Below are 21,680 nucleotides of genomic sequence, written 5' to 3'. Positions count from 1 at the left end.
AAAGTAAAGCTTTCAAAGCTTAACTTCTATACAGACAATTTCACTGCCATCATCAGATGGGACTCCATTCAAATCAAGTGGTAGTATGTACCTTCAGTAAAGCAACACATCTGACAATCTTGTTAAATACGTCAGAAAGTTTTAAAACCAGTAAAGGAAGAAAAACCTGAATATTATTCAACAGCATTGAAAACAAACTGTAAATCATAATCTTTTTGAATTGCTGTAGTCATAATTCTTCAYTTCTAATGTTACTACCTCTGTCTTTAACCAGAGATTATGTGTTATATAAAGACTTATAGCTGCTAAAATCTGAACAAAGCAGATGAAGACGTGGGTTACTGCTAGAGTGGAAGCCTTTGTTTATCAAAAAATAGCTTTAATATTCTGCTATTAAGGGAGAAAAACAAATACAACACATGAAGCAAAACTGAAGTTCTAGATAATCTGTTTCTAGCATTCAACTGAGCATGAAATCTCATGAAGAGAAGCAGAGTGGAGATCCCGAGAACATTCTTTTAGCCCACTGCTGCTTATTTGTTCTATGGGGCAGTACACTTTCTTCATTTATACTGAGCTGCTTTCTACTTCAACAGAAACAGAACTTTCTAATCCTTAGCAGTAGCATGAGCCCTTATTATATTGTCCTTGCCAGTCTCACTGTTTCAGTGAGCCAARTCCTTATAAAAGTTGTTTTACCTGCCAAGTGATATTCAAGAGTCTGTCTGGCTCTGTGCTGCATGGGAATTGTAGTTTATTCTTCAGTGAATTCTGTGGTTTCCTCTGTGAAAGTGCTTTTATCTTAAACCACCAGTCCTAGAGCTATGATGTTACGTAACACGTATTTTCAAACAAACTTTCTTCTATCTTTTGCCATAGTATTTGTTGTGTATCCAAGAAGTAGGAACAATATCATTTTGGAGAAATAATAATGGTATTAGTAGTAGCTTAACTAGAATTTGAAAATAAAATCAAAGTCTTACAGTTTTGTTCTCCATATAACAAGCTGATTCTTCTCATGACYTGTTTCTACTGGGTTCTGAGATCTATAGTGTTTGTCTGTTTATTCTTTCTATGTGAAATGACATTATTCACAATCCGCAAACRGCTGTGAGAAGAAAGCTTAGTGTATAGCCAACAGAAAAGCAGCAAAGCATTGTAGGACTTTTATAAGAAGTTTCTATTGTTTCCTTCTTTGATACCTGATCATAAAACTCTCTTTTGTTAGTTTTATTTACATGGAATCCAGAGAGTATGTTGTGTTGGATTATGACTCTTTAGGAGTCTGGGTCCTAGGCAGTAATACAGTATCACTTTCATGGCTACTTCTTTATTACAGTGAAGCAGGTTTGCACTCACTAAATATTTTCTTCAAGCCGCAATGTATTATCCACTGGTCAACGCAACAGCTACTTCTTTAAGGCCAATTGGCTGTTTCTTCTAACTCACTATTAGTCATTTCTCTTTTCCTCAAAAACGGGAACAGTATTCATGTTTTTGGCAGAGTAACAATGATACTGCATCTAACCAAAACAGCCCCTTCTGTGAAGCCAGTCATTAATTCCTCTCTGGTAGCATGTCATCACCAGATGTCTGCTGAGTTTACACCCTGTGCATTTCCCGTGACTGCACCCACAAGGCATCCACAAATGACTCTGTATTTCAATAAGAGCACCACATCCTTTTATGAACTTTCCTCTTCACTACCTCAGCAGCTGCAGCTGCTGACCACAGAACTGCAGCCTCTCTTTAAGTTACATCTTGTGCATCTCTCTTGACAGAAAGAGTCTACAAACAGCATAAGGGTGTAATGTTACTTTTACTTTAAGGATAGAGTTTCATCAGTCAGGATTTCAGCAAATGGGCTTTGCACGAAAAAGTAATGAAAACTATGTTCAACACAGGAAAATGTTTCCAGGCTTATATCAACACGTAGAGTACAAAATGTTTTTGTTTCTCATAGGAAATGCTGGCAATGAAGTCTAACCCTGCCAATAACAAAGCATATCTGAAGGAGGACTCACAGCTATATCTAAGTATGAGGAGAAGCGTAGGCACATTCCCCTCCAGAAATCCGCACTCACTGAACATGATCACCAGCAGTAGATGCAATTAGCTATGTCTAATTTACATTTTGAACACAAGRGACAAGCTTTCAGAGTGTACTTAACACAGCGAACACAACAAACTGGTTTTTGTGAACGCAATGCACAGTTTCTCAGTTCAATGGGAAACTTTACAAAATATATGTGCAAGGTATAATTACACCATGGCACAAATAAAATTTCAAAAGGATAATTGAAACAGCTCTCATATATTGAAAAAGAAACCAGTTTATTGATGCAGGGTCATAGACATATGTCAAAGTATACAATACAATACATAAAATATAAACACCAATTTTCAAATCAGTGCAGCTTGATAACTTGAATTCAAATTTTAGAAAAAGCAAAAAAAATACTAAAAACACCAAATAAGCCTTAAATTACAATCCCTCATATAACTTGTGAAAAAGAAAGAAAAAAATTGGGAAATGTTAATATTTTACTAACTCAAAAGGGGTCTTCCTTTCATCTGTTTTTTCTTGTTCTCTCTAGCCATTGAGGCTAGTAGGGAACCAGCCAATATAGTCAGAACACTTCACAGCCTAGCAGGGAGTCAAGTTTGTCATCACATACAGTAGAAGCTGTCTCCATCAAGAATGAAGTTAATCAGTACAGACTAAATAGAGTAGGTAATTCTTTAGATAGCTAACAATGAACTTTGAATGTGGAAAGGCCAATCTTTGTCTCCTAGCACTGGGAAACTGCTCTTTTAGATGTGCCAGCTTCATGGTTTGAACCTAAAGATCAGTGAAGTTTGCTAATATACAATTGTTTTCACAAGTATTTCTGATAACTGAAGATACTCAGTTTATATGAGGGACGCAAAGTGTTTTAACTACTGTACAAGCTACATCGAGACTCAGGTTTTCTTCATCTTTATCTTCTTCCATTCTACATTCCTACCTAAATGTCCTAACCAGGTCAAGTTTGAGAAACACAAGAAACAGACAGGATAAAACCTAGGGAGCATACTTCTTCACGTGCAAAACTGAAATGTACTATGTTTAGTTAATATGCTGAGCATGTAGCCAATAAATGTATAAAGGCATTGTGCTTCAGGCAAATTTGCACGCTCCCCAAATTCTGCACTGACTAAAGCAGCTGGTATGTCATTTAGGAACACAGTTTTCTCCTTAAAAAAACATTTTGTACAGCCTTGAGCTTGCTTAGGACCTTTCTAACCCCAGATTTTGGCACTTTGGACAATGTCTTTAGCCTGAAAACATAAATAGATGATGTGGTTAAAATTGCCCCCATGGACATAAGTGAAGCAAGAAACTGGTTGTATAAAATTGATGGCTCTTCCCTTTACCTCCTCTGTATGTTTATTATGGAATTTTTATGTAAAGGAGGTAATTGAACAGGAAAAAACCTGACCTGTTCTGTAAAATACCTCAGTTACCCATTTAGACCTATATGTGACCTGTATCCACAAAAGATTTGTTTTGTTTTCTCACAGTTTATGGTCGTGCACTCCTTCCTCAAAAGATCTGGAATAGATGAATTTGGTACTGTAAAAAATTAATGATTTGCATAAAGAAGAGCTGACACGAATCAGCCTTTAATTTTGGGAAGAAAGCACATCTCAGTAAGATAACTGGTTTGTAATTCCAAGGATCTCATAAAAATGGAAAAAAGAAAGAATACTACTGATGGACTAGCTTAGGGAAATCCTTTTGATTGTTTATATCAGAACATGACCTTATTAACTAGAAGATTCAGCCTATGTTGCAATTATAAGCTACTGGGAAACAACACACCAAATAAGCTAAATCACAGGTATATGAGCTATRTATACTGGGGGCACACTAATTTCTCCGAATGATACTTGCCTGAGTGGACAGTGGGGCTGTTCCAGAGATATCAGGTGCTGAATATTCTCAGAGACTGCTAAAGGCTGACAGATGGAATATCAGTGTAAAAGTCAGAAAAAAATCCAAGTTTGTACATAAGGACATCGGTATTTACCTTACTCTTACAATCATAGTTCATTACCACTTTTTGAAAACAATGATAAAGTTTTTCAGTTTGTTTTGGGTTTTATTTTAATTCTTTCTGCAAGGCTTGAAAAGAAATGAAAATTGTGCATGGTGCCTGCTTAACTAAAGTACAACCTTAAGCAAGATCATTTTAATATAAAAAGAACTGGATCTTTATCACAAAAAGGAAAGCAAGAAAGCTCTTATGTATTATAGAAAACTCATTTAACCTTTGAAATCTGTTAGGCAATTTTGTGAAGAACCACAGCAACTAAAACACATATTACAGTAATTAAATATAGAAATGAAGGTTGGGCAGCACATATGTTAACTTCAAAAGTTGTTAAACAATGGATGGGAATATTAATGCAAAGAATATCCATACTGTGATGGTATCAGGGCATACATCAAAGTGGAGTGGTTGTTGCAAAATCAAGGGAAAATTATTTTTATTTTGGCACATGGCATGACATAGCATGTCAAAAGAATTTAGAAAACGTTTTCATTCAAAATTTAAAAAGTATATTATTTACAAAGTTCTGTGCTTTACTAGGAAGGAAGAAACAAATGCAGAGAAGTTACAGGATATTAACAGCACTTAAAGAAGCATAGGTAAGCATTTTCACAATCTCCTATTCTTTTGCAAGTTAGCTCTAGTTGTCACACAAACGACCTTTCGGTGAGGAATACGGCTTATAGATTTACAGAACTTAGATAAAATTTAAGATTTCATATGTGAAGTGGTTTCATATTAATAAACTTCAAAGTATCTTTCTTTCTTGAAGATTCCAGAAGATACATCGACTTATAGCTCTGCTTTAGATAGAAAAGATGCTGTAAATTTCTTCTGTAAGCATCTCCATTCTTACTTGACCAGAGTGCAGAAAAGTGAGAAAGCTGAAGAGTTTCCACACCCTGATAACTTAGATGTTTTATGTTTCTCTTTTTATGTTCCTGTTTTAGTAGATAAGGGATAGTCCACTATTTTTAGATTTCTTTTTCCTTTGGTTTCTTTGGTGATTTCTTTTTTGAGGGAGAGGAGGGGTCTGAAAGTGACTGTAGGTTGTGTGCAAAAGTAAACTGTGTATGCGTATACCTCTGTGAACACCTTTAAAGTCAACCCAGGAAAGATGCTAGAAAAAGCAGTAATGGGTTTCAAACAGTACTAAAATACCGTCTCATAATCATTTTTATTACAGTGTGTTCTGACCTTTAAAGTCTTAAGGAACTGATATTATTGCTATAATTTCTGTAAATGGGAATCATCAAACTCCTGTTTCCCACGATTGTTCTGAACAATTCCAAGGACAGTAGCATCTATGGTGCTGCTGGTGGGCACAGGGGAGTCTGCAAAGTAGCACAGCTTCTCGCCAGTCACACATTATGCTATCTGTACCAGACAGTGGGAGCAGTGATCTTCCCCTTCCCATTAACCAAGCTCAAGCTGTCCCTGAAATCTTTGTTACACTAGTACTACTGAGAGGGAAGAGTTAGGCTCCACAGTACAAGTACCATAGTACAGGTCACCAGTACAAGTACAAACTTACTACAAGCTGAATTGTGCAAGAGGAAGCCTTACCCCTGGCATTAGGATTATAATTCAGACATTAAGAAACTTGGGTTTGATGCCATTTCTTAACCAGTATAAATCATAGATATGATTCACTTGATAAATTCTTTAGCTGGCATCTATAACTGAACAGTTTTCTCAAACCCTCTTCAGAATATGTAAGAATTAGTTCTCTAAGCTTTAATTAATTGGATGATATAACTCCAACAGTCATTTGTTGACTGGTTGCTTTGATCTCAATTTGCTTTTGATTTGATAGTAGAGATTTCAGAGTTAGTTTTAATGTTAATTTAGTTTTGACAGTAGGTATTCTTGTATAGGCATGAGAGCTAATAAAGTACATGAGAAGGCCCTATCTCACATTTCTTTCAATAAGAAACCCTTGAGGTTTTGAATAAGTGTTTCCTGATTAACATAATACCTTGACCAGTTCTCTTTATTAGCATATGGTTCTTACATCTGGGATTAACCTGGGAATGTGGTCTGCAAGCAGGAAGGCAGTATTAGAAGAAGTATGGTCCTGAAAGTCCTCCAAAGAGGACTGAAACCCCATAACAAAAATTTGCAGTACTCAGTGTCCCAGTCTCAGCACAGTCTGTCACGTTAATCCCACCTGCACTACTCCTGTGAAGAAAGGATAGAACTCTAAACTGAGATGCCAGCAGAAGTTGCCTCTGCTGCTGGTTGGAGGGAGGGCGAACTGAAAGGTCTGTAGTTTTATGGATGACTTAAAGTAATTGACCATGGGCTGCCACTCAAAGGTCTGTTCTTGCCATCATCAATACTACTGACTTTGTCTTCCTATCTACACCCTAGCAATTGCCCAGAAGTGAGCTGAGCCAACTGAAAGCCATATTAAAAATCCAGTCTGTATAAATGAATCAAAAACTGCATTGTTGAATTCAAGAGAAGGGCCAAGTTGTGTGAGGTTTAGGTTCAGTCTTTTGTAAGCCTCCCAACTGACTCCTCTAAGAAGTCACTCACCTTCTAGAAGGTAATGATTYGGTAGAGAAACTCACAGGTCTTTAAAGTAAATTGTGCTTTTGCTCTCCTACTTTTTGTGCAAAAAATTTAGACTAAAAAGCAAAACTACACAGCAATCACAAGAAGCTTCTAAGTAAAGCAAAATTAACATGACAAGCAAATAGAGAATTACAGAGAAAAATGGTGCTTCTCAAGAAACAGATAGTGCTATTAAGATCGCTTAGTTGACAAGACAGAAAGCCTAGACTGATTGCCAACAGAATGGCAACAAAAACATTCAGATAAATTCCATTCTTACAAACATTAAGCCACATGGGAACATTTAAATGCAATGCAGTATGTTTGCCTAAATAAGCGGTGCAAAGAATTGTTTCTGTTATTTCAGTAGGCAAGAATGCTGTCCAGTCTGCTACTAGGAAAATGGCTAAAGCTATAGATAGAATTTTTGCCGGGTTTGGCATTCCACTCAGGCAGAGAGTAGGCAAAAAGGTGTGTCCTAGCTGATATATTTTGATTCCTGTAGGATGGGGAAGGATTCTCTAGCCCTCAGTCTCTAAAGTGCACAGGTAGCTACTCTTTTATTTCAAAGAGAAGCGGCATGCAGCTTGATCTGATTATACCATAACATAGTACACTGGCCCATCCCTGTTAGCATGGAAATAAGATATACAAAGCCCCCCTAAGTAACAGACCATTCCATCAAATGAGAGCACCCCTATCCCTGGGCACTGAGGAGAAATCACAACCTACTTTTTGTCCTGAAAAAGAAAGTCCCTGTAATTCTTCCTAATACCTGCTTCTCAGTTCTACCCTTTACTGTGATCTGTCTCCACAGGGAGCAGAATCTAACCCTGGCTGTTCTAAAATTTTTATGGAATGTTTAATAAATGGCTTTTGGTTTCAGTCTGTTTTCCACAAGATACAATTTTAATTTTAATACATTCGGCATAAAACGTAAGGCCCATCCCTCTGCAGATATTTTCCCCATAACAAAAACTGCAGACATTCCACTTGAAACTATGAGGATTATACTTGAAAAATACCAAGATATATAAATATCTATTTTAGATTAAAATGAAGTTGAAATGGTAAATGCTGATTTTTTATGACAGGTTTCCTTACTTAAATTTCGTATGTAGCTACTACCTCTGTGCTATTGACCCATGCTAAAGTACACAAAAGCAAGATTAGAATGTTAAATTAGAGAAGACAGGCTATTCTGGACGTTCCTTGTACAGCCTCAATCCTGAGGCAGCAGCTGAGATGGTTGTTTTATGTATTATATTAAATGATTGGACCTGTTATTTGGTCTTAGCTTTAGTATGGCTTTTGACTGTTATACACTGGGAATAATGGTACTCATCAGGGCCCAGATTTAAATCAATTGAAAATAATTGCTTTACAGAAAAAAAAAAGCTTATTGACAAGTTAGCCACTACAAGAAGTTTTGAAACAAATATCAGCTACATTTCACCACTGTCTCCTTTCCAAATACTATGCTTACCGTAGACATGTTTACCAAAATAGCCATATAAGCCTATAAAGCGTTGCCTATTTACTATGTGTTATTAAACTCAGAGCACCTATTGTTATCAGATTAATCAGGGTTCAATTTGCATGCTGAAGTCAATATTCAAAAGTAATACAATACAGAAAAATCATGACTGAGCCCTGTATACTGACATCAACTATATCCCCTTGGAATGACAATAGTTCACTCGGAAACTTGGTGGCAAGCAGTGCAGGGCAAACTTTATAAAGTCTAACAGAACTGGATGGAAAATTTTAAGGTTTAATAATCCACTGCGAGTTAAGTTCAAGTATTTGTACCCTATCTTCTGAAAAACAGGCTAGTGAAAAAGGTATCACCATGGTTTGAGTGATAAATTTAACTGGAGGTTCCTAGTTCACATTTTTTTAGATTTTGTTTGTACTTAGAATATCTAGAAGCCTCTTAAAGTATAAATTGCAACTCACTTTAGAAAATCCCCATTCTCTGAATTACTCAATAGGATCACCCATAGCTTAGAAAACAACGAAGAATTTCCTGCAGAAAGGAGAGTTTTATAATCAAGCACAACAGGAAGCATGTAACATGCAGTATCTCTGTAACAAGCTGTGCACAACCACCCAAATGCAATGGGATTTTTAACTCTGAAGTCAATACTCTGATTCTGTAATCAAACATGAATGGTATTAAGTAATATGGGACTGTTATCATGGTGAAATGTTCCACTTGCAAACAGATATACGCCAAATTTTATGTCTGTTATGGCGGGTGGTGCATTTTTGCTGCACAATATAAGGTGTATCTGCTATGTATTTAATGTTCAGTGAGATACACTATGGGTCTGGAGGAGATGATCTGTAAGAATTAATAGGGATCAAGTGCTCCCCTCTTTGCATAATGATGAACCATTCCTCTTTCCAGAGAAGTGGAGGGAACTGTAGTGAAGAATGATGGTGCAGAACCAGAACACAGTGTTTGATCAGATCGTTTGAACGTTATACTCTAACAAAGCTGTAGTGGGGACAGAGTAACACCCAGTAATTATGGGCACTATTCTGCTTCTACTCCTTCCTCTTATAGACGCAGAGAAGCCATGGTAGCTGGTGGGCACTTGGCATAGATATCATTAACTCAGTGGAGTTATATGACCATAAAACCAATGAAAGAAAGCTGAGAAGCAAGCCTTTTATGATATGATAGCAGATGTAATATATGACCTTTTGTTGATGCATTTGCATGTTTGATGTTGTTTGGTGGCTGTGTCAGAGAAAAGTCTGGTAGAAGGAAGCAGACCCTGACTTGTCACTGTATTTAATTCAGCATTACACCTACCAGATCACAGTAATGCATTGCCATACTAGAGTCACTGGTGGAGTTACAGCTACACAGCAGTGGAGAAATAGTGGTGGTTCAGTTCCTTTTTCATATGTGTTTATTAGTTAATGGCGGCAACCATATTTGTTGATTTACTTAAATATCCTGGCATTTGGCAACTATCCTTTCATAAATATTTAGGAATCTTCATTTTATATTTAGTTGGGCCCCAATAATCTGTTCTTTTACATTAATTGTTCTTGGTAGAAAAGCGCTTTTATGTACTTAAGAAAGAAGACAAGCAAATTGGAAAGGGTCCTGCTGGCACACCAACATTTGGGAAAGGATACAGACAGTACATCCTTAGACATTTATATTTATTTCCATGCTACAAACTGGCTAAGATATTTTCTTCTATGCAAACACTGGCTAGAGATCAATACAAACAAAATGATCCCGGATAAACAGCTTCAGCTCATTGTTATGGGCATTTCTTATGCAACTGCCTGTTTTAGCTATTGAACAATTGCTGATATTCCTGACTTGAAAGTATCAGTTACCTTTCTGTGAAGAATCTCACGAGTGAGGAGTAAGTGACAGTGGAAAATTATATACTGTGGTGATATAAACTATATAAAAATTATGTTTTTGAGGATAAATCTTTTATTCATAACCATAATTTTCAGGCTGTTGCATCTCTATTTATCATCCTTCATAGCATGTCAGTTTTCACATTTACTCTTTTGGCTCTGCAGTTTTTAGCAGCTTAGCCAGTAAGACAGATACTCAGGATCTATCTCCGCACTTGTGCATTTTCTAGAAAATAAGATAAAACCAGATGGAAACTGAACTAACAAAAGTACAGTAATACCAATTCATATTAATAACGTGTAAGAGCAGACTGAGTCTTTGAAATGTAGTCTACATATAGTCCTTTTATGTGATGTTTGAAGGTCTTGTTGTTTTATTTATCATTATTGATTCTGAATGCAATAATTAAGAACAAGATACTTTTTACTTAAAGCTACAACCAGATTCAGGGTATTTACAGCTAACTTTGGCTTCAGTGCAGTTAATATCATGTCTGTTTTTTCCATGTTAACCTTAATTTTTTAAAAATTCAGAACTCCAATATTTATTGATTGCAATAAGAATCAGCACAAAACTTGAAATTATAATTCCAATTTATTGTATGTATAGAGAGACTTCTAACCACAAAACATAGGAAAACAATTCCCTTAAAAAAACAGGATGCAGTTCAAAGACCTACTCCCAACCAAGAAATTGCATGAGTAGACAAGACAAAGGTGGTATAATCTTGTTCCAGCCCTAACTGACAAGGCTGCAGATAATGTGGCATATCCTCTCACCATACCTTTCAGCCACACTTATAAATATCAACATGAATTGCATGACCTTCTGCAGAGTGCTTTACAATCAGCAAACCTCTCTGAACCCTCCATTTAGAAGACACTCCAACTATCTACATGATGCATGTTGTTTCTTTGGAGTCATGTAAGTCATAAATGTGTAAAAAAACCCATACATACATACACACCTATCCTATAATAGTAGTCCTAATACAGTGGTAGTATTTTGGAGGGCTTTTGTTATACATTATGCCCAAATTATGAAAATACCAAGGGAAATCAACAACAAAAAAATAATTCCCTCTCTTTTGCGAATAGAATCCCTTAATGTCACCCTTGAAAAATTGTTTTGTATTACTTAAATAAAATTACTAAAGTGTTATTTTTAATTATTCTATTGCAGCCTTTGAGTAACCCTTTATGCAGAACACATTGCAAAACGGCATCTGTACAAATGAGACTATAGATGGTTCAGATAATTTAGAAGGGTGCATTGTCCAGAAGTATTTTATAGTGCTTTTTGACCAGATGCACATGGAGGATTCACTCAAATTGTTTGTTAGCACAAAAATAAGAATATCTTTAATCTTAATTTTACATTAATTTGTTCTCTGCATGGAAAAAGAAAACCCAATTATTGTCCAAAATATATTGTACCAGTTCAGCAAACGCTTAGGCAGAGGAATATTTTTATTACATTACAAATTCTACTAAGTCAGTGGGTCTGAAGGACCTTAAGGGCTTAAGATTAGGTCTACGTATAAGTACAGAATCAAAATAAAATCCTAGCCCTATTGAAGACAGTTGCAAAATTCCCATAGGCATCAGTGGTGCCAGCATTTAATCACACAGTGTTCGTATTCAAACACCTGCATTTAACAATCCTCCTTAAATTACTATTTCACATTCCATTATTTTAAATCAGCAAAACTGAACAGACATGATTCTTATATCCCTGTATGTATGACAAATATACCAAGTACATACTTTAATATTTTTATGAGGTCAAATATATTTTAATATGCAAGTTCTAAAGAGAAACATCCCTTAGCCATAGATATGGCAACATAGACCATTTTCAAAAAAGAAAGAAAAAAAAAAAGCATGATAATAGATGAGAAGAAAAAATACAAATAGCCACATCTGTAATACAGAACAATAAAAATAATAAGAAAGAAGAGAGAGGGCAAAATAGAATTAAAGTTAAATGTGCAAACTGGGAGAAGAATAGAAGAAAGTAAATACATGTTGGGTAAAAGAAAACAAAGATCATCCTAAATAAAAAGAAAGGTCAGCTTATATTGACCAGAGAGGAAAAGAGAATTGCTGAACACCTATGTATTTTTGGTCTTTAGACCAAAAGAAGAAGGAAGCATGGAACTCAGTGAGATAAATATTAAAGAGGCTTTGGGAATATCTAGCAGCAGAATTAATAAAAAAGCAGGTAAAAGAATATTTAGATAATTTAAATATTTATGATTCAGAGGGTCCAAATCATATTCAACCAAAGGATCTTAAGGAATTGGCTGAGCAGTATCTGATAGTTATCTTTCAGATCTCATGGAGAAAAGGTTAGGTGCCAAAGGACTGAAGAGAGAGAAATCTTAAGAAGCAAAAAGGGTAAAAAAATAGAGAATTTCAAGCAAGTTACCACTCCTCCCTACCAAGCAAAATACCACAATAAAAATTAGAGATGCACTCAAGTTGCACTCTTTAGCAGTTTTTAAACACCTAGCAACTGAGATCTGTGTGCATTATATCTGGGATTTAGTTCGACTCATGGTGCTGAAGCAGCAAGGCATAAAATGTGAGTAGAACTTGGAGTCCAGTTCCAATAATCTCAGGCTATTTTGGTCCAAGGCATATATGTGATGACTTCAGCAACATCACCATTTTATTGAACTTCATCCAGAAGTAAAAATTAAATGAATTGCTAAAACTTCAGGCACTTCCAGTTTGCTTTAAAAATTATCTAAATGATCTGTTTACCGTAGGTCATTAATTCTCTTTTGATGAGAGACAAGTTTTTCTAAAAAGTTAGCACAGATTCAAAGACAACATAGAAGATAACAACTGAACCTACAATCATACATAATTAAATAGGAACAGATACTAAAAAAAGCAATCTCTTACATGACACATACAAAATACTGTTTTTTTAAGAATCATGCATCATGAAGAACTTTCTGAATTGTGAAAATATGAAGCTGAAATGTTTTGTAGTCTGTAATTACATATATATTTGCATGTATCATTTTATGGTAATAATGACCCCATATATAATTGGCAATATGTCATTTAATGCACAACAACTTTAGAATACTGTTTTGAGGCTGTAAGTTCTCTGTTTATCTGTCTGTCCCTTTTTTGGGGTAACATCATTCAGTCTTACTGTTGCTGGATAAAAGTAAAAGTTAACAACTTTCAAAAGAAAAAAAACCAACCCAGACTATTTAGAATAAATGGAATATTTAGACAGAATAAAACAGAATATTTAGAAATACATTTAAAGAAACTGGAAAATTAAAGGACAAAGGTTATAAAAAAAAATTAAGAGGGCTACAAGTAAAAGAAAATTAAGTAGCATTATTCGTTTGGTTTAAAGTGCAAAAGTTCTTGAATGCACAAGTTCCATCCTGGCATAAATGGGCGTAGYTCTCATGGAAGAAGAAATGAAATAAATCTCAGTGAAAGATATTACGATTATAAGTGTGACTTAGGAACTTTCTGTTTGAATCCTATGACCAGAGGCTGCAAGTACTTCAGTGGCGGAGGATGAAACACACAAAGAGAACTCCTTCCTGTAAACCACTGTAATGTTGTGCCAAGAATGCGCTTGCCACTCAGGAAAGATCCTTCAAAGTAGATTATTGCATAGGGTAACATCATGGCATGCAGAGGTGACTCCTACCTATTGGGCTTGCCACAACAATCTTCAGTTAATCCCACTGCTGCAGACAACATGCTTCCTGCAATGGTATTATATTTCTTATGTTACTAGAGTTGTTCTAAAAGTCTTGTGTCTCTACTGAACACTTAAACAATTCTGATAAGACCAGGACATGATAGCACTGCTAGGAAACTTTAGCAATGGAAGAGAGGGGATACCTTTAGGTGATGTATTAAGATATTTTTTTAGGTCTAGAACTTGGGCAATTAATCTACTTTTAAAACTTAAATGTAATTCCTTTTCTGATTTTATCTATTTTTCATTCAAATTGAATATTACTTTTATAGAATAAAATTGGCCTACCATGAAGAGAGAAAAATGTTGCTGGACCTAGGAAAATCAGTATCAAAAGCACTGTGGGCACTATGCTTTTGCATGTCAGTATAAAAACTTTGAAGATCCAGTTAGTTTAGAGATAATAAAATAGCAGTCTCTGCTGATAACCTGTCTCTCACGAAGAACCTTGAATGGGCCTTCCACAAACCTTGCATAGCCCTGGCGTGGCCTTGCATGGCCCTCGCACAGGCCTCTGTGGGAGGCTAGCCCATGTTATAAGGACACATGAGAAAAAATGAATTATTCAGTGCTTTCAAATGTATTTTTATCTTTATTATATCTAAATCTCTAATTATTTCTAGCCCACTCCTTTCTGTCAAGAAATGAAATCTTTCAAGTTATGATAATCTTCTATTAGATGTGTCACAATATTCAGCATTATTTTCAATGGCTTTATTAATACTTTTCTTTCTATGCTATTATCTATTACCATTGTGTAAGTAGAACAAATTATAAATAGTATAAAAAACTTTCTAAGAAACAAGGTGCAAGCTTCGACTTTTGAAAACTTAATCTTGAGAAWTACAGAAAATTGTAAGTAGTTGGTGAGTTGAATGAAAACATCTGTAGAGGCAGAGGGAGCTTCCAGAAGAAGAGCATATTGGCACAGGATAAGTATTAACCATYATGGGACCCATGCACAAAAAAAGTTGAATGTTGGCACACCATCACACAAAATACTTCCAGTAGAGGTATGGAAGTGTTAATGGCATTGCACAAAGCATTGGGAGAACCTCACCTGAAAGATTTAAATTACCTTGGCTGTTAGATTTTGCAATAAAAGTAACAACCATAAAATATGTTCTCTCCTTATATTCATGTTGATAAGATTGCCCTTGACAGTAAGGGAATATGCAAGTGGAACAGACTTCCTGGACCATCAGTCCCAACCCTTACCACCTCAAACCATATCATTTTAGCCCATGCAGAACTGTTCACATTCTGTATTAGAAATCACTAGGTGTTTGCCCCTTATTCCTACTGGAAGTTGCTCTCGCATGTCATTCCTTTAATAACTAGAATTCTCCTTCTAGTTTCCAGCTAAAAGCTATTCATTGCCAATGAAAAACTGTCTGCAGTTGGCGATACTTTTAATTTAAGTAGCTACCCTCTGTCTCTGGTGTTTACCTTTCTTCAGTATTTACAGACATTAATCAGATACTTTCTCAGCCTTTGTTAGCTGGCTAAACAAGTAAAATTCTTTACATTTCTCTAATCATATTGGTAGTCCTGTTCTTTCAGCCTGTGCCACTATGAATTAATCTTTCTTGGTTGCCCAGAAGTGTTCACCATTTTCAAGATCAGGTTCTGTGGCACTGTCTAAATGCAATACTGTTTCCCTAACTCTGCTGATATCTTCCTGAAAAATCCTAAGATGATATTTTCCTTTTTCACAAACACTTTACATTGGTCCTTATAATTATGTTGCACCTGACGAAGGCTCCAGGTCTCCTTGTGTGGACTTCTATATCTACCTGCTAAAAGCAAAAATTCTTCTGTTTGTCTTTGAACCATAACTTTGCAATGTGTAATATTACATCCCATTCTCTTTAGATTTGTCAGATCATCAAATCATCTAACTTATCCYACATGGTTTTCTGGTCCTCTTCTATACTGATGGTAGCTCTCAATTTTCTGTTTTCAGAAAGTTTCATTACCACATTTTTTCCTGTCTGTGTCATGGTCATTAATGAAAATATTAAATCAGTCTTTGAAGAACTCCATTAGCATGCTCCTTCCATTACAATACCTTCCCTTTAAATTGTAATCTCTTCTTTAGATATTTCCTTGCCTACTTTAGATTTCTTGTACTATTCCCCAACTTCTCTAGCTTAGTAGTAATTTCCCAAATGGTATTCTATCAAAAACCTTTATGAAGTCCAGATAAATGAGGCCTACTTCATTTCTTTTGTCACAAATCAGTTACTTTATCTGAGAAGAAATATCAGATGTTATTAAAGTTACATTTTGCTGGCGGATATATTTTAGTTTAATTTTTTTCTGCATTTTGGTGAAATTTAGAATACTGTGTTCTCAATTTTAAAAACAATGCTGCACTTACCTACTATCCACACGTTGTTAAAATTTTCATGAGGATTTTTAGTATGCAGAGGCAGTTCTCATGCTCATCGGCTACATTAACACAATGGCTCTTTTGGAGCCATTACAGCTGATCATGCCAATGATCCATGGATTATATACTTTTATAAGGTCTGATGCACTTGCAAACAAAAGGGTTTTTTCCTTTGCATTTCTGTTTCTCAAGAGACGTTCTTTCTCCCCCCCATATCATCCTTTAATATTAATGCAAAGCAACCAAACAAAGGAAACCAAGCCACAAAAATTCTAGCTATGATGATGTGATGAATACACTTAATCCTGGAAAAGAAAAGTAATTTCTGTCTCTTGCTGTAGGCTCTTTGTGGCTGCTTTACTCTTCTGTGCTTCTGTGGTGCAGAAAGGCCCTGACCCACTGTTGGGATCATAAGCACACGTGCAAATTTAGTCCTATTTCTAACCATCACTCCAAGACAAAAACTGTTCCTTGAGAAGAGCACAGCTGTAATTATTTTTATGACTTTCTTRTCATGCATCACCACTTATCTCTGGTTCACACCATTCCCAAATAAAACTGTGTTCTAAATCAGTTCTACGTTACCATCTACTTGTGCTCCTGACCCATACTGGTACCATGACCTGCTCTGAAACAGAGAAACCCCTGGAGACTTAGATGATATCTGATAATGCAACTGATCTAAGTCACCATAATCCCTGAAGTTTTGTTTGTCCTGCCTAATGGTAGTTTTCAGGCCAGGCTCTAAAGCTGGGAAAAATCAAGAAGGGAATACAAGAGGAACTGTGCTGTCAGATGGATTTCCCTGCTTGTTCTCTACTAATCCTTTCTGCTGACAAGAGATCCTGTAAGGATGTCAGGGAAGAGGCCATGCTAGAACCGAAAGAGCAGGAAGTGCTATGCTGAGTGGAAGGACTCAATTAGTTACACTGCTGTATTGATTCATTGTCATGTCTCTCTAAGCCAAAGCCCCACAGTTATCACCAGTATATATACATGCTAGTTTCTTGCCTGACTCCATTCTGGAATAAAGCAATGCATTCCCTGGACAGAGAGACCCCAATATTGATTAAAGGACAGCATTTTACTATATAGACACAACGCACAGTCTGGGACAAGTTTTTCCGCCTTCTACATGATACTGAGCTCCAGTGGTAACTCAGCCAGCTGCACAGTCTCACTTTGTCCCAGATTTAGTGCACATACAGCCAGGCTGCACCAGAAGCCATTAGCTCCAGTCAGTGTATACACAAGCCAGTCTGTACCACTTGGCTCAGGAAGCTGTGCACTCTTGGTAGCACACATAATAAAGACAGTACTAATGTAACAAATGACATTGGCCAGCTATAGGGGAAGAGGGAAGTCTAATGTAAACAAAACAAAGAGAATTCAGTCAAGGTTTCATCATACACAGAAACAAAACCCAACCTAATTCCAGCTCCATGAAACTACAGATACTGAGTCTCCAATGCTATAAGTCTGAAGATGATTAGTGAGAACATCATAGAAGATCCCCATAAAACAGCCCTGCTGTAAGCTACTTGAAAGAGTAAATGTGATTTAACAAAAGAGCTTTAACAGCCTTGCAACTCACAATTCATAGATTCCTCACCAAGGAGTAAAGGCTTTGTTTGGAACATGCGTGTGCCAAAGACCTCCTGTGTGACCATGGGAGTGCACCTTACTTTGCCTGTACCTTTGTTACTCACCTATAAAATGGGTAGTATTATCTTCCTTTCACCATCCTTTATCTTGTCTATTTAGATGTTAGTTTCTTTAAAGAAAAAAATGCCTCTTACAGCAAGGGAGAAAGAGTGCAAGCTCAGTAAAAATAACACTGAGACCTAGACATTGTCTGACAAAGGAAGATGATTTCCTCTTTGTCTCCTTGCTCATCAACCAGGGGTATCAGGACGTGCAATTCTTATGAGTCAGTTGGCATATAATGGAAGGCTGCATAGTTAGGTAACCACAGGGGCCTGCAGTGGCTTTCACCAAGGGATATAAACTGTATTTGAATTAGAATCAACTGACATTCAGGGTCTCCAACAATATAGGTAATTTAGGCTTGTGTAAGGAAGTAGGAAGTACTTATTAAATGGAAAAGTTGTGCAGAGTACTGACCAGAAAAAGAAGATATAAGGGCTATTGTCAATAAGTCCTTGAAGTCATCAACCCAGTGAATTGAAAGAAAAAAAAAACCCACTAGCTGAAATGCATCAATAGAAAGAGGAAAACGTGGAGACAGAGAATACTAGTGAAAAAACGTGGTATTGTTAAAGTATAAAATCTAGTTCCATCTGCAGTATTGCAGTCAGCTTTGATTGCCTTATCATGTGGAGGATGCTATCAGTCCTGGGAGGGTGCAGTGCAGGAAGCCAGGATGGTTCCAGCTCATAAGAATCTTTGATACAAAGCAATTATGAAGAGTTAAGCTTAGTGTCTTTGGAAGATTTCAAGGACACTCTAATAGAATAGATTTCAAGGTGACACAGAAGTATTTGAAGTTACCCTTTTACTCAGCTAGGGAGAACCAGACATCTCTGAGAAGCACACAGCTAAGTATCACAATCTCAAAGAAGGCTTGAAGGGGGAAAAAACTTACTCAGCATCATTTCCACAGGAGTTCTCCCTTACTTTTTGGCGTCCAGTTTATTCGTCTGTCTTCCTTGTGCCTCACAGCTCTGTTTGCCACTGTGCTAATGAAAGGAGCTCTTAAGGAGCATTAGTCACTCAGAGGAATTCCCATTACAGGAGCAGTAAGTATAGTGTTAGGATATGAAGTTCTATATCACCTTTTCTCATTGTGTTTACTGTAAAGGAGCAAGATTAAGGGACAGAAGTGTCACAGAGGCATATTAAAAGCAGGTTACCTGAGAAACAAACAAGAGTTCTTTTCCTCTGCTAAGCAGATAGATTCTTCCTGTGCCTAAGTAAATAGGTTCTGATAGGGCAGTCTTCCAGTTTGAATGTTAAAAGGTCACTGTTGACCTTAAAGCTCTTTTTGTCTCTTTACAACATGCCTCAGCCCAGTAGATTTTTGTGCTATCATTTCCCATGCTATCAAAGTTTTCATTTACTGTTCCAATCCAATATGCACTTTTCTTATACAGATCAGCAATCTATTCTCAATTTCCTAATTAAAAGTCATCTAGTGATGTAATGAGATAAAATCTTCTCCATCCAAAGATCAGCCATTCTCTTATCTATCTTAAAATGCAGTAGATTGCTACATACAGTGTAATATGGAAATATAGTTACAAGACTTGAAAGCGTGYTTTTTAAATATTTGATGTCAGTTACCTGGAGATATACACGTTACTCTCCCAACGTAATGAGAGATAGGGATTTACATGTAGAGAATAGATTGTTTTGTATTCTGACCCACTGTGTCTTGCATAAAAAGTTTGGCACTTGAAAAAGCTATTAATACAGAAATTCCTATCAGAGGAGGTATTCTATTAAGGTTCGTTGTTCCTAATTTTTCAGCATGTCCTTTCTTTGCATTGCACTGATAGCACCCTCAGTTTAACTGCTCGGTAACCTTAGGAGACAATTTTTCTAACAAAATTTTTATGAAATTATCTGATAATGTTTTCATCTAGAAGTAAACACAGTGACTAACCCAAAGGATCTTTTCTGAAAAAAACTAAAATGGGAGTCTCTCAGTTCTATATATTGAGAAAAGAGCAGGCTTGTTCTGTGTGGATGTGTGAGTCTTCTCAAATATGTAACCATTACAATTTCACGTGTTCAGTGATTGTCATGAAGCTGATAAGGGTAAAAAATATGTATTGCTCCCTTATAGGCTTTTAGAGACTCTGAGCATGAACATATGCTGGTAAGAGTGATTTGTCTGACAGTCCAAAAAAACCTCTGATGATTGTGGCGGACTCAAATTTAGCACTCACTCAGTTGCTTAGATGTTATTGTACTGGCAAACCAACAGAATTTCTCATTCAAATCTCTTGAAAGGAGGATTACATTCTAATGCTACTTTTTAAAATGACTGTTAGGACTATATCAGACACTTACATTTTATGGAATGAAAACAAGGTAAAATATTGCAGGACTAGATTTGCTGATTAATACCTTAGAATCCTAAGTGCACAACTGATTTCATTTGGACAGCTATAGAAGACAATATTTTTTGTGTAGTAAATAGTAGCAGACTCCAAACCTTCACTGTTCATTAAAATGATTATATTTTTTGTTATTGTACTAATCAAGATATCAAATATTAAAAAAGTAAATAATTTATAATATAGGAGCTATAAACCTGAAATGAAGGTCCTCCTCTTTTGCCATCTGGTACAATTGAAATTATTGAAGTTACTCATAGATAAGAGTATAAAAGGCACAAAATTACACCTTTTCGCAACCTTTATTATTCACCTGATCACAATTTAGTAAGAGAAAGATCTTCCAAAGCACATATGCTGGACTTAGGTACCTAACTGTGACTTTAGACACTAATATCCACATTTAGATCCTCGAATTCATTGTTCAGTTACCACCTGAAGTCTATAGATGTAAAACTTGTCCACCATGAAAGTAATAATTGATCGTGATCAGAAATGCCTTTTGACAATGTTGAACAGTTCAGAGTCTGTTTCAAACCTGCTGAGAATCAAAACCAAAATGTTTCCGTGCCCAGAATGAAGACATGAGACATTCATATTCAGTTTTCTCTTTTCCTTGAGAATGATTTGACCCTGAAAGTTCTATCACATTGTCCTCAACATGCAATTATTGCGTATTCTAAGAGAGGATACTCTTCTCTTGAATTTGTAGCACTTCACATGGCAAAATTGAATATTAATTGGACCAAAGATAGAGAAGATGAGAGAGGGAGACAGAGAGACAGAGAGAGAGAAATAGTGAGTCCAGCTAAAATCTGGCTCTCCACTTGGGAGAGAGGAGTCCTAGGTTCTTGCTACAATTAATTTTTATATTTTTTAATTAAATAGACTTTGAAATAGATCATGTAAAATGGAAGTGCTAACAGTCAGAATTTGAGAGCAGCACCTCTCAAAATCAAATAGGCTGCTGGCAAACAGATTTTTCTGGGAGACCAAAAAAGTGTCTTAAAAATCTATCTAAGCTAAAAGGGATTTGAGTCTGGATTTTCCATACCCTTCATGCTCTAACCTCTGAGCACTTAGATAAAAAGTGGCAACACCACTGCTTCTTCTGGCTGTATTTTGTCAAAAGGATCTGAAGCAGAGGTCCAGTCAGTCACAGTCTGTGAACTTCTGAGGGAGAAAAATGCCAGAAAAAAAGCAGAGTTTAGGGTATAGCTTTTTCCTTCCATAGCATTTACTATCAGTTATCTTAGGCAGCATCTTATTCAACAAGCTAGGTTTCAAAGGTACCTAGTTCTTCCCTGGCATTGCCACGGGGAGAATAGTTATATAGTCTAGTAAGGAACAGGATACTCCAGTAGTAAGCCAAAAGAATAGGTATTGCACACTGAGCCTAGGTCACC

This window comes from Apteryx rowi, unplaced genomic scaffold (assembly GCF_003343035.1).
Source record: "Apteryx rowi isolate R43461 unplaced genomic scaffold, aptRow1 scaffold_75, whole genome shotgun sequence".
Lineage (NCBI taxonomy): Eukaryota > Metazoa > Chordata > Aves > Apterygiformes > Apterygidae > Apteryx > Apteryx rowi.
This window is presented reverse-complemented; position numbering follows the sequence as displayed.